Source organism: Lolium perenne, chromosome 2 (genome assembly GCF_019359855.2).
Source record: "Lolium perenne isolate Kyuss_39 chromosome 2, Kyuss_2.0, whole genome shotgun sequence".
In the NCBI taxonomy this organism is placed as follows: domain Eukaryota; kingdom Viridiplantae; phylum Streptophyta; class Magnoliopsida; order Poales; family Poaceae; genus Lolium; species Lolium perenne.
Window position 1 is genome coordinate 37,391,586 of NC_067245.2, and position 14,556 is coordinate 37,406,141.

Below are 14,556 nucleotides of genomic sequence, written 5' to 3' on the forward strand. Positions count from 1 at the left end.
AACTAAAACTTCCACCATGATTCATGGTTTTAGTTAGCGGCCCAATGTTCTTCTCTAACAATATGCATGCTCTAACCATTAAGTGGTAGATCTCCCTTACTTCAGACAAGACGGACATGCATAGCAACTCACATGATATTCAACAAAGAGTTGATGGCTTCCCAGGAACATGGTTATCGCACAACAAGCAACTTAATAAGAGATAAAGTGCATAAGTACATATTCAATACCACAATAGTTTTTAAGGCTATTTTGTCCCATGAGCTATATATTGCAAGGCGAATGATGGAAATTTAAAGGTAGCACTCAAGCAATTTACTTTGGAATGGCGGAGAAATACCATGTAGTAGGTAGGTATGGTGGACACAAATGGCATAGTGGTTGGCTCAAGGATTTTGGATGCATGAGAAGTATTCCCTCTCGATACAAGGTTTAGGCTAGCAAGGTTTATTTGAAACAAACACAAGGATGAACCGGTGCAGCAAAACTCACATAAAAGACATATTGTAAACATTATAAGACTCTACACCGTCTTCCTTGTTGTTCAAAACTCAATACTAGAAATTATCTAGACTTTAGAGAGACCAAATATGCAAACCAAATTTTAGCAAGCTCTATGTATTTCTTCATTAATGGGTGCAAAGTATATGATGCAAGAGCTTAAACATGAGCACAACAATTGCCAAGTATCAAATTATCCAAGACATTTTAGAATTACTACATGTAGCATTTCCCAATTCCAACCATATAACAATTTAACGAAGAAGATTCAACCTTCGCCATGAATACTATGAGTAAAGCCTAAGGACATATTTGTCCATATGCACCAGCGGAGCATGTCTCTCTCCCACACAATGAATGCTAGGATCCATTTTATTCAAACAAAAACAAAAACAAAAACAAACCGATGCTCCAAGCAAAGCACATAAGATGTGACTGAATAAAAATATAGTTTCAGGGGAGGAACCTGATGATGTTGTCGATGAAGAAGGGGATGCCTTGGGCATCCCCAAGCTTAGACGCTTGAGTCTTCTTAAAATATGCAGGGGTGAACCACCGGGGCATCCCCAAGCTTAGAGCTTTCAATCCTCTTGATCTTAGTATATCATACTCCTCTCTTGACCCTTGAAAACTTCCTTCACACCAAACTTCAAGCAAACTCATTAGAGGGTTAGTGCATAATCAAAAATTCACATGTTCAGAGGTGACACAATCATTATTAATACTTCTGGACATTGCACAAAGCTACTGGACATTAATGGATCAAAGAAATTCATCCAACATAGCAAAAGAGGCAATGCGAAATAAAAGGCAGAATCTGTGAAAAACAGAACAGTCCGTAAAGACGAACCTGGAAGGGGCACTTAGCTTGCTCAAACGGAAAAACTCAAAACTAATGAAAGTTGCGTACATATCTGAGGATCAGACACGTAAATTTGCAGATTTTTTTGATTTTTTTACAGAGACTTCTGCGCGAATTCGTGACAGACAGCAATGCTATTTCTGCGCAGCAATCCAAATCTAGCATCAACTTTACCATAGAGACTTTACTTGGCACAAAAACATGATAAGGAGAGGTTGCTACAGTAGTAAACAACTTCCAAGACTCAAATATAAAACAAAGTACTTTAGTAAAAACATGGGATGCCTCCCATAAGCGCTTTTCTTTAACGCCTTTCAGCTAGGCGCAGAAAGTGTGTATCAAGTATTATCAAGAGATGAAGCATCGACATTCTTACCAGGGGTGTTGGGAGTTACCTCAACAATGCATGTTATCTTATCTATGCAAGTTTCAGAGGCTCCTTTTTCATTACTCTTAGGCTTGCTATTCTCATTAAACAAATTTTCAGGAACAATCCAATCATAATTCTTTTCTAGTGCCTCGAACATTCCTGCGAGCTTGCAAGGTATTGATGTCTTAATATCTCCTACATCATTAATATTATTAATGTACTTTATTCTATCAATGTCCATCTTTTCAAGGGTACTAGCAAAGTTGGTGCAAGAACCAAGCATCTTATATTTGATAAAGACTTTTCTAGCCTCTCTTGCTACACCACCAAATTCTTTAAGAAGGGTTTCTAAAACAAAATCTTTCTTTTCCCCTTCTTCCATATCACCAAGTGTGAGAAACATGTGTTGGATTATAGGATTAAGATTAACAAATTTAGTTTCCAACATGTGAACTAAAGAAGCAGCAGCAATTTCATAAGTAGGAGCAAGTTCTACCAAGTGTCTATCTTCAAAATCTTCAGTAGTACTAACATGAGTGAAAAAATCTTCTATATTATCTCTTCCAATGATAGACCCACGTCCTATTGGTACGTCTTTTAGAGTGTAATTAGGGGGAAACATGATGAAATAAACAAAAGGTAAATAAAGTAAATGCAAGTAACTAATTTTTTTGTGTTTTTGATGTAGAGAGCAAGACAGTAAATAAAATAAAGCTAGCAACTAATTTTTTTGTGTTTTGTTTAAGTGCAGCAAACAAAGTAGTAAATAAAATAAAGCAAGACAAAAACAAAGTAAAGAGATTGGGAAGTGGAGACTCCCCTTGCAGCGTGTCTTGATCTCCCCGGCAACCGCGCCAGAAAACAGTCTTGATGCGCGTGAAACACACGTCCGTTGGGAACCCCAAGAGAAAGGTGTGATGTGCACAGCAGTAAGTTTTCCCTCAGAAAGAAACCAAGGTTTATCGAACCAGGAGGAGCCAAGAAGCACGTTGAAGGTTGATGGCGGAGGGATGTAGTGCGGCGCAACACCAGTGATTCCGGCGCCAACGTGGAACCTACACAACACAACCAAAGTACTTTGCCCCAACGTAACAATGAGGTTGTCAATCTCACCGGCCTGCTGTAACAAAGGATTAACCGTATTGTGTGGAAGATGATTATTTGCAGAAAACAGTAAAGAACAATTGCAGTAGATTGTATGCGATGTAAAGAATAGGACCGGGGTCCACAGTTCACTAGAGGTGTCTCTCCCATAAGATAAATAGCATGTTGGGTGAACAAATTACAGTCGGGCAATTGACAAATAAAGAGGGCATGACAATGCACATACATGATATGATAAGTATTGTGAGATTTAATTGGGCATTACGACAAAGTACATAGACCGCTATCCAGCATGCATCTATGCCTAAAAAGTCCACCTCAGGTTATCATCCGAACCCCTTCCGATATTAAGTTGCAAACAACAGACAATTGCATTAAGTATGGTGCGTAATGTAATCAATAACTACATCCTTGGACATAACATCAATGTTTTATCCCTAGTGGCAACAGCACATCCACAACCTTAGAACTTTCTATCACTGTCCCAGATTTAATGGAGGCATGAACCCACTATCGAGCATAAATACTCCCTCTTGGAGTTAAGAGCAAAAACTTGGCCAGAGCCTCTACTAATAACGGAGAGCATGCAAGATCATAAACAACACATAGGTAATAGATTGATAATTAACATAACATAGTATGCTCTATCCATCGGATCCCGACAAACACAACATATAGAATTACAGATAGATGATCTTGATCATGTTAGGCAGCTCACAAGATCCGACAATGAAGCACATAAGGAGAAGACGACCATCTAGCTACTGCTATGGACCCATAGTCCAGGGGTGAACTACTCACTCATCACTCCGGAGGCGATCATGGTGATGAAGAGTCCTCCGGGAGATGATTCCCCTCTCCGGCAGGGTGCCAGAGGCGATCTCCAGAATCCCCCGAGATGGGATTGGCGGTGGCGGCGTCTCAGTAAGGTTTTCCGTATCGTGGCTCTCGGTACTGGGGGTTTCGCGACGAAGGCTTTAAGTAGGCGGAAGGGCAACGCGGGGGGCCACACGAGGGCCCCACACGCTAGGGCCGCGCGGCCAAGACCTGGGCCGCGCCGCCCTAGTGTGGCGGCGCCTCGTGGCCCCACTTCCTTTCCCCCTCGGTCTTCTGGAAGCTTCGTGCAAAAATAGGACCCTGGGCGTTGATTTCGTCCAATTCCGAGAATATTTCCTTTGTAGGATTTCTGAAACCAAAAACAGCAGAAAACAAAGAATCGGCTCTTCGGCATCTCGTTAATAGGTTAGTGCCGGAAAATGCATAAATACGACATATAATGTGTATAAAACATGTAGATATCATCAATAATGTGGCATGGAACATAAGAAATTATAGATACGTTTGGGACGTATCACCCGCTTCTGCCATACCTGTGTCAGATCGGCAATGCCAGCTTCGGTAGCTTCTGAGTGATATTGCACATGAAACTGCTCTTCTAGTTTCTTCCACGTCCGGACTGAATCCGGTGGCAACGAGGTGTACCACCCAAAAGCTGGTCCTGTGAGAGATTGCGCGAAAAACCTCACCCGTAACTGGTTTGATGCCGAAATCATGCCCAACTGTGCTAGATATCGGCTCACATGCTCAATGGAGCTAGACCCTTCTGATCCACTGAACTTTGAAAACTCAGGGAGCCGGTACTTGGGCGGCAGCGGGATCAGGTCATATTCGTTGGGATACGGCTTGGAATAGCCGATTGTTCTCCTTTTTGGCAAGATACCGAACTGGTCTCTCAAGATCGTGCTGATTTGTTCCACGGTATGAGCTGCAGGGGTTGAGCTTTCATGACTCGTTCCGGTGGCATATTTAGCTAGCCACGCCTGTTTATCGGCATCTGCTCCAGAAATTCCTCCTGCTCCAGAAATCCCTCCTGCTGTAATCTGGTTCGTACGCGCCCAATTATTGCAGTCCGGCACGTATGTGCACACGTATCCATGTGGGATCTCTTTGGGCGGCTCATACAGGAATTGGTAATCGCCAGGATCACCTCCAACCTTGTAGACGACGTATGCCGGTGAACCTTGTGGCTCTGGTGCTGCAAGCGTGAACGGCAGTTGTGGTCTGGTGTGGAACGGCACTTCTCCCTGGTGAGTTCCTAGGACAGGTCCTGACGGGGAGTACTGACGCTTCATGATTTCCTGAACCACGTGAACCGCAATTCGCTCCAAAGTGTTCACCAGGCTCTCAGAATGGCGGTGTAGAGAATGAGCCACCATATAATTAACTTCTTGGCGCAGAGCTCTGGTGCGCTCCTCCGAAGGGAGAGATAGATCTACTCCATCGAGCACGCCTTCGGGTGTGAATCCTTTGAACCTAATGCCATGTGCACGGGTCCTTTCGAAAGAGCCGATGAGATCGGCTTCGAAGAGAGCCTTAAGCTCATCATAATTCTTCTTGTGCTCCGCAGGCAGATCTTCATACTTGACTGGTTCGTCCGACATCGTAGCTGCAGATGTTGACGTAGTTGGTGTAGAGTGTCCCACCGGGCGTGCCAGAATGTGTTGCCTGCCAAAACCCACCGGCGAGCAGCGACGAGCAACACGGAGAGCCGGGAGGCTCCCAGGACTGCTGGTGGGCCCTGGTCCCTCGGGCAACGGCCTGCAATGCTCTGGCACACGTCCTGACGGTCGCAAGGGCGTGCCACCTGACCTATACCTGGTCAGGAAGGTGTTGGATTGCTTCGATTAGCTTCCTGCATGGTAGACACGTAAACATTAAATACGAGCCCGATCGGCTCTCAGGTTGCCCTGTGAATCGGCTCAAAGAGCCGATTGCCCCATGGTTCACATTGGATTTACGATGCCATGGGGATCCTGCTTGATCAAAACAAAGTTAAATCAATCTACGATAGTTTAGGGTTTTCACCGCATAACCGGAACATCCTACACGTAGTTGAGCCTAGCAGATACGAAAGATGATGGAAAACTAATCCTAAAAGAGGCCTAAAAACCAACATAAAGCCAATTCCCGGAACAATCCCTCTTACGACTAACAAACCATGCCTCACGCACTACCGGATCGTTCAACCCGTTTGCAAGGCCTAACCATGCGGATATCAAACTAATCCTTGGAGAACAAGGAGCAACTATAACAGATCGGATCTACTAAATAGAGAACAAGCAAGATGCTGCCCTTACACCTAAGATAGGTGTAAAGGCAGCTAGATATCGAGGGGCAGCATAGCTAAGCAAGCATATTCAGAAAAGCATCGATGCAAGCCCCAAAACATCTACGATAAGGGTGTTACTCGCCATCAACAAGGCTTCAGTACGAGCAACACCAGATAACGAATAAACCGATACTGCCTAGATCGCAAGATGCGATCTAGGCAGCATGATGCTTACCCGGAAGAAACCCTCGAAACAAGGGGTGGCGATGCGCCTAGATTGTGTTTGTTGTGAACGTGGTCGTCCTTCTTTCTCAATAACCCTAGGTACATATTTATAGTCCGTGGACTTTCTAATTCAGGAATAAACCTAACCGTGTACGAGCTAAACTCTATCTCTTAATTCTAAACTAAGATGCGATCTACCATAATGTACAGATACACGGGCAATCTAGCCCAAATTCTCGTACAAGGCCGATTTAGAAACACTTCATGCGCATATCCTCCAAGCCCATCTCAATTACGGCCCATCTCTTGATCCGGTTAAAATCGGGTGATAACAGGTTCTAGTGCTCCAGGTCCTTCTCTTTGAGAAATACCGAGCCTCGAAAAATTTCTAGTCAATTTGACTTCATTTAGATCCCTGAAAGTAAAAATACACAAAATAGGGTTTTTCTGTTCTGCAGATTTATAACCAAAATAAAGGGGGATCATTAGAAAAATCGCCAAAATAAATATAAAACATGGATATAACATTATATAAGATGCAAATGTGTGGAAATATATGGCAATAAACTACAAAGTTCATGTATACATTTTACATACATCACTTCCCCTATCAATGCTCATGAATTTGACAGACTCGACAAATCCCTTACCATATGGCTTTCACCCTTCATCTTCATCAACAAAACCTTCATGGATCTCCTTCGGTCTGCAACTATGGACAAAGGGAGACAACTTGGAGGCATATATGAGGGGTTCGGAAGCCAGGAATCACATATTTAAAGAGATTATATCCACACAAAATAAAATCATAACAAATAGAGAAAGAAATACGTCGTTTAAACCCCATCAGAATAGACCGGTTGTAAGGGTACATTGCCCCTATGTGTGGTTTTGGTAATTAATGACAACTCCTATGGACTAATGTTTTCATTGAGTTTATATGAAGGAATATTTCATATGTAATACTTGTAGTCCATGTGTTGGATTCAAGTGTGGATGCCATGAAGATAAAAGATATACCTTGAGTATTGGCATCAAGATCATCGATTTGAAGACATAAGTGATATGATCAAGAATAAGAAATGAAGATAGAGTTCTTACGTGGAAATCAATATTAACCATGCTCTAGCTTATGTGATAAGCAATGAATGATCAAGATCTTGAGTGCTTGATTCCAAGTGAAGAATTCAAGTTATGGCTCTAAGTTGGTGTCATGATAGTCTCATAAGTTGAGGTATGGTTAACTAAGATTTAGAGCATTCAAACAAATGAAGAATTCTTTATACACCTCAAGATAGTATGATAGAGCATGAGAAGATACAAGGTTGACCAATACAAAGAGTGAAGAATAGATTCAAGTTTGGTCAACACATGAAGCATGAAGAATGTGCCACGTGAAGTCATGTGGTATGGTAAGCCTTGTCAATTATGCTTTATGAACTAACCCATCATATATGTGCCCTTGTGTTGTCTATGTGGGTTAGGTATCTTTCCATGGGCATGCATCAAAAGTGAGATCCCATATAGCCCATGAGGAGGATGACATCAAGTGGTGATCATCATCAAGGTTGAGTTGGGCAAGTTCAAGTTGAGCATCTCAAGAGGATCATATGCTTGGAAGCTTGCCGTCCATTTGGTAATAATGGACATGTGAAGATGTGCATCAATGGAGCTTTCCCATCATGATGTATGGGGGAGCATTTGTGAGTCTTCACGAAGCAACAATGATCAAGTGAGGCATTCCGGTTTGAGTGGAGCTTGAAGAGTTATCATCAAAATCAAGCGGGATGCGCAAGGCAAAGGTATGGCCTTGCTAGGTTTTCCTTTTACCGGTCTCAAGGTGGTTTTTGGGAGACCGGGTTATAGGATCGATAGCCGCACTATAAAGAGGGGCTTTCGGTTGGGTAACTTGATCACATCGTCTTAGGGAGCTCAATCCTTTGCATATCCCTATTACTTCTTGGTATTTCTCTGCGTGAGGTTCTTGAGCTTGTTGCTATCTTTACAACAAGCCCAAGTTCATCGAAAAGAATCCGCATGCATCTTCTATTGCGTTTTCGAGTTTGAACGTCTTCACCGTTTCTTAACGGTGGGAGACTCCCTCTCTATTGCGTTTTTTTGGGGTTCTATTTGTCGTTATCTTTCCAACAAAATTGGTTTCATGACAATCGGAGTTCGGGAGCATTTTCTATTTAAAAGAAAAAGAAAAGGTTTTGGCCTGAAGCAGTCCGACCCACTGCCCGGCACCACCGAGCCTGCCACCGGCCCATCCGGTGCGCACCGGCCCTGGAACCGGTTCCCACCGGGCACTGTCCAGGGTATACTCCAGCCCCGCCCGGTGTCCCGCCGGACCGGCCGGCCCAGCGCCCGGTCGACCGGCCCCTCCGCCGGTTGGGCCCGTTTGGTACTATCGGCCTCTTGCACTTCGTACGGCTTGTCGGCTGCGGCTGGGCTTCGTGTCTGCCACGCGCTCGTCCGGCGCCCGGTCCGGTGGATCGGCCTGCTGGGCCGATTCTTCTGCCCGTTTTTCTCCCCAACGGTTCTATTTTCTCTTAGACTATAAATAGGCCATCTTCCACCTTGGGTTGGGTAATTCTTTCACTCACTCTCCTCCATTGTTGACTTTGAAGAACTTCCCTATCTCTTGATTCCCCCCATGATTCTTGCTCATTCTTGAGGGGTCTAAGAGAGGAGATCTAGCTCTACAATCCCCACCAATCCATTTCTTCTCTAAGTGAGGGGAACCCTTTGGATCTAGATCTTGGAGTCATTTGTTGATTTCATCCTTTGTTCTTCCTCTCTAATCTCATCCTAGCATTTGTTGCTTTGGTGGGATTTGAGTGTGAAATACTTGAACACCTTTGGTGTTCTTGCTTTGCATCATTGAATAGTGTTGAACTCTCCACCACGATTAGTTCGAGTGAGAGACCATGAGCTTGTTACTCTTGGAGGGAGACCTCCTTGTTGGCTTGGCGGTTGGTGCTCCGGTGATCTCTTCAAGGAAAATTGTGAAGAGGCCCGGGCTTCTCCTTTGTGGAGCGTGTGAAGTGGTTTTGGGGCTTGCCATCTTCGGAGTGGAGGAAAAGCTAACCATAAGGAAAGGGCTATTATCCTTCATGGGTTTGTGCTCGGTGAAGAAGGTGAGCCTTCGTGGTGTTAGGAAATCATTCGTGGGATCCCCACCTCTGCAAACGTGACATACCTTCTTGCAAAGGAAGGGAACACGAGAATACATCTTCGTCTCCGCGTGCCTCGGTTATTTCTATACCCGAGTTTACTTTTCTTGTGATAGCCATTGAGATTGAAATATCTATTATATCTTGGTATCACTTGTTGTTCATATATATTGTGCTTATCTTCCTTAGCTCTAGTTGTTGTTGTTGTACTTAGTTGAGTCTAGCTTATTCAGGGTTTGCGCTTGTGAAATAAATGTTAGTTTAATTCCGCATTCTTACAAGGCAAATCCGTAAGAGTTTTTAAACGCCTATTCACCCTCCTCTAGGCGACATCTCGTCCTTTCACTGGTGATGACAGTACCTTGTGACCATACCGTAGCCCCGGACGCGGTATTTTTTTATAAAAATATATCTTACCAAATTTGATTTAACCCATACCACCCTTCGGCAAACGACATAAATAAATTATTTAAAAAATCAAACTTAGTAGTTAAGGGAAAACTTACAGAAGCTTTAACGGGCTGAGGTACGTGTACGGTACTTGTAACAGGTGCCCATACCAAATTTTCGGAAAAAACATGTTCATGTTCAAATTTTAGCGACCAGTGGTATGGTCAGGGTCGACCATATGGCCCCATTGTACCGATTACTCCACAAAACATCAAAGTTAACATGAACTTTGACAGGCGATGTTACGGTACCGTACCGTGCGACCGTAGCTATCCAGAAATAGCTCATTTTCATCATAAAAACACAAGGAAAGAGAAAACAAGGATTACAAACTCAAAGCAATTTTTATTGTTGTAAACGAAAATCATACTCTAACTATTGGGAGATGTCTAGTGGACGATTTTCCCAAAGACTCCCTCAACCACACGTACATCGAGCCAAGAGACAAGATCAACATAACATGCAAGACTACGAAGATCTAGTGTGCAACATGGAGACTGATGTCAACGATGCCTATATATACTAAAGACCATTCGTCATGAAGAGGAAGTTGAAGAATTACACCAAGTCGCTGATGTAGACTCCATAGCCATAAACCCTAGACACAACCTGTAAACCTCGTCGTGTGCATCTATAAGCCCGTCTAGTTCATCTTCTAGTCTTGTACAATGTTTTGATCATGTTGATAATAAAGTTCGAGAGAAGTTCTTCACTACCCTTGTGTCTTTGATCCAAACCTGTTGATCCGAGCCCCTTGCCGAAAAAATAAACCCGTCTTCCACCTTTGGAGCGTGATTGTTTTGGGATCATAAGAAAATCCTTCGTCACTTGATGCGCCAAGTACTAGGCACACGCGTCATTAAGATAGGTTCAGCTTCTCTCCGACGAGAAGACATGATCAACCAAGCAATGGCCACTATCCCTAGGCGGGAATCCCGGTGTGGAGACCAGGGGCTCCTCCAGAGATGCATGTGGAAGCAATCACGACGGGACTTCTTGCTGGAGGTCCTATCCGATGGACCTACCTCAATGCTCCGTGAGAGATACACTACCTCCAAATGCCAGATCTTACCCTGGAGGGATTGAGTTGTCCGGCTCTCCCTACAAACGGCCTTCAAGATCTTGTTGCCCGAGGTTCGAGGCTTGCGGTTGCATGGTCTTTGACTCTCCGGAGTTTCCAGTATCAAAGGCGGGACCCGCTGCTCTACCTACCAACATTGGGAGAACAACCTTCAGTAACAAGAGAGACGCCTTGATGCCATGGCCTGCCTTGACGTTTGACCAAGTACAATCCTATTCCAAGCGGCCGGGAGGACTCCACATGCGGTGACCAGTGCCAGTTCCGTTGACCATCGCTCGGTGGATTTCTTTCTGAAGGGACGGGATGGGGAGGATGAGTGGTGAGGAATTGCAGCGGAGCACTCAGGCATTGGAACCCTAAAACAACTGCGGATCCACATATATGGTGGCCGTCCGGGCCGTTATGAGATAAACTAGATAATATTATCTAGGCCGGGCCCGTATTTGGTATCTATTCGGGCTCCAAAAAGCTGATCCTTGAAAACGGCCCGAGTTATCTTGTTCTATGCCATTTTTCGGGTTATGTTAGAGTTGCTCTAAAGATGAAATTTAAGTGCTCTCTCTCGTGGCTGGTGATGCAGCTCGCGCCTCCGCGCCTCAAGTCATCTCACGCTCCTCTGTTCTGCACGCCTGCCCTTTCCCAAATAAGGATCACGCGGCCAAGGGCATGTGCAGCAGCAGCTGCTGCGTAGCTACTTTGCATTACATCGACGCGAGTACAGCAGATATGGAAACAAGGATGCACTGACAAAGCTTGCGCGCGGATTAACAGAAGAAGATAAGCAAACTATTCCATTAATTAATTGATGAACCGGCAGGTTGCTAGGATCGACTGATAAGAGTGACAGATGACACCATTACCAGCTTACACTAAGTCCCTAAGTACACTTATACCGGCGTCATCAAGTCTTCAAACGACAAGCATTTATACACATAGGAAAAATGTAATCTCAACTCCACCTCGATCCAGAGTCTTCCTACCAGGCTACCTCACACAAACATCAGGACAAAGACAACAAAAAGCAAGCACATATACACTGTACCCACCTTGACATCTTGTGAGCTTTTATGCTTACACTCTACAGTATCGACTGAATTCACCATTTAGAGGTGATCGATCCGGCAGCTGGTGGTGAAGCAACTCTACCTCGCCAGGGTAAAAACGGGTCGTGCTGGATGCAGTAGAACGAGAAGATTACTGATCTCCGGGGAAGCGCTGAGACCAAATAAGATTACAGTCCAATCGTTCATACGTAACGTAACTAGTCTGTATCCGACTGTCAGCTCGCCGGCGCAAGTCACAACCGTCCACCGGCGTTGGCACGGCCCGACCCGCGCAGCACCTTAATTTGTGCAAGTATTCCCTTGCTAGCTATCCATCAGCCGCGTGCGCTTGCGCGCAAGAGAAGAATAGTGAGAGAGATCGCTCAAGAAATTAAGAATTCAGGAGATCAACGCAGCAAACAGAAAGCAAACGACTCCATCATCAACCCATCAACAACATGAACTCACTTACTCACATCCAAACTCTAAACTCGACATCCAGAAATCTCGGGCCACACACGAACTCCATAACGAAAACACACACGACATTAGCTTTGCAACTCCAGCGGTATGGCCACAGTCATCTCATCCCTCAAGCATCGCGACGGCTAGAGCTCCTGGCCACCGCGCATCAGACCACCTCGGCTCGCACCTGGTTTCCGCCGGCGCCCTGCTGTCCGCCTGTTCCTCCTCCAGCATGGTGTCCGCCGTCTCCTCCTCCTCCTCCAGCGTGGTGTACGCCTCCTCCTCCGGCCAGGTTGCCGCCCTGGCGGTTCCGGCGAGCCTGTCTTCTCGCGGAGATGATCTGGCCGATGCAGCAGATGAAATTCATCGCGAGCTGGATGACGATGGTGGTAAATACACCTTCAATGAACCCCAACTCGTAGCGACCCATGAGAGTGCGCGCTGGCAGGAGTGGGAAGGTTAGAGGGAGAGCAGGGTGGAGAGTTGAGCAAGTCGGAGGAGGAAGAAAGGAGGCCGGCCGGGTTATAAAGACGAGCGTAAGAGTATTGCACGCACACTCGCTCGATAGCACAAGACGTGGGCACGTGGCCGGGTGGCCTCCCTGCTCCTGTGTGCCGTATATGGAAATGAAAAATATTCCTGAAAGGGATGAATTTCGAAACCCACCAAAGTAATTTTGGATTTGTCGGAAAATATTCCAGATTCCTCGCGATCAAATTTAAATAAAATTTCGAGAAATTTGAATTTAGTTTTATTTGAACCAAACATATATAGCCTGAAATTTTTGGAAAAACGATATTTCAGTAGACACCGAAAGTTGAACCAAACATAGTCCGAAAATTTCAGAAAAAAATGATATTTTGGTACCCACCGAAATCATAGAAATTTCTCTTAAATACCATAGAAATTTTGAACCCCTGGTAGCTTCCCTAGTTCACTGCCTACTAGCTACCACGAGGTGGTGCCGTGGGGTTGTCCATAAGTGACGCGTTTCACCAATGTCACAATGACCAGTTGACATGATATGAGTTTTTGTGCCTACAGGGTGGATTCATGCCATTCAGAGATATACGCGACAAACCTGTCAGGTTTGGCTGTGTGCATCTTTTATGTCATTAGGGTATGCTATTTTTACAGAGGTTGGGTGTAATTGGTATCTTCGCAATATTAATATATGCTCCTTATCGAAAAACGAGACTGACGATATGATAAACGCATATTGCACAACGTTGGAGAACCCCAAGAGGAAGGTATGATGAGCACAATAGCAAGTTTTTCCTCAGTAAGACATCAAGGTTTAATCGACCAGTAGGAGAAAGAAATCACGTTTGAAGGTGTTGCTAGCTAACTTTTGGCACGCACTACCGGCGTCAGCAACAACGTAGAACCTGCACACAACACAATCAAAATACTTTGCCCCAACTTACAGTGAAGTTGTCAATCTCACTGATTTTGCTGAAAACAAAGAATTAACTATATAGCGTGGAAAGAGATGTTCGTTTGCAGTGAAATTAAAGAGAACATTGTTTGCAGTAAGTAAACAAAACATGATGATTTTATCAGTGTAAAAGAAAGGACCTGGGTCCACAGTTCACTAGAGGTATCTCTCTATAAAGATAAATAACATGTTGGGTGAACAAATTACAGCTGTGTAATTGACAGAATAAAGACCATACATGACAAGATGATTACTATAAGATTTATTTGGGCATTACAACATAATACATAGACCGTAATCCAACTGCATCTATGACTAATAATCCACCTTCCAGTTATCATTCGAACCCCTTCTAGTATTAAGTTGCAAGCAACAGATTATCGCATTAAGCAATGTGTGTAAAGTAAACTTTAGAATTATCCTTAGGCAAAACATTGTTGTTTTCTTTCTAGTAGCAACAACACATCTACAACCTTAGAAGTTATTGTCACTCTTTCAGATTACTAGAGGCATGAAACCACTATCGAGCATAAATACTCCCTCTTGGAGTTAGAAGCATATACTTGGCTAGAGCATCTACTAGCAATGGAGAGCATGCAAGATCACAAATAATATATGACAAGTATATAATCGATCTCAACATAGTATTCAATATTCATCGGATCCCAGCAAACACAACATGTAGCATTACATAAAGATGATCTTGATCATGATAGACAGCTCACAAGATCT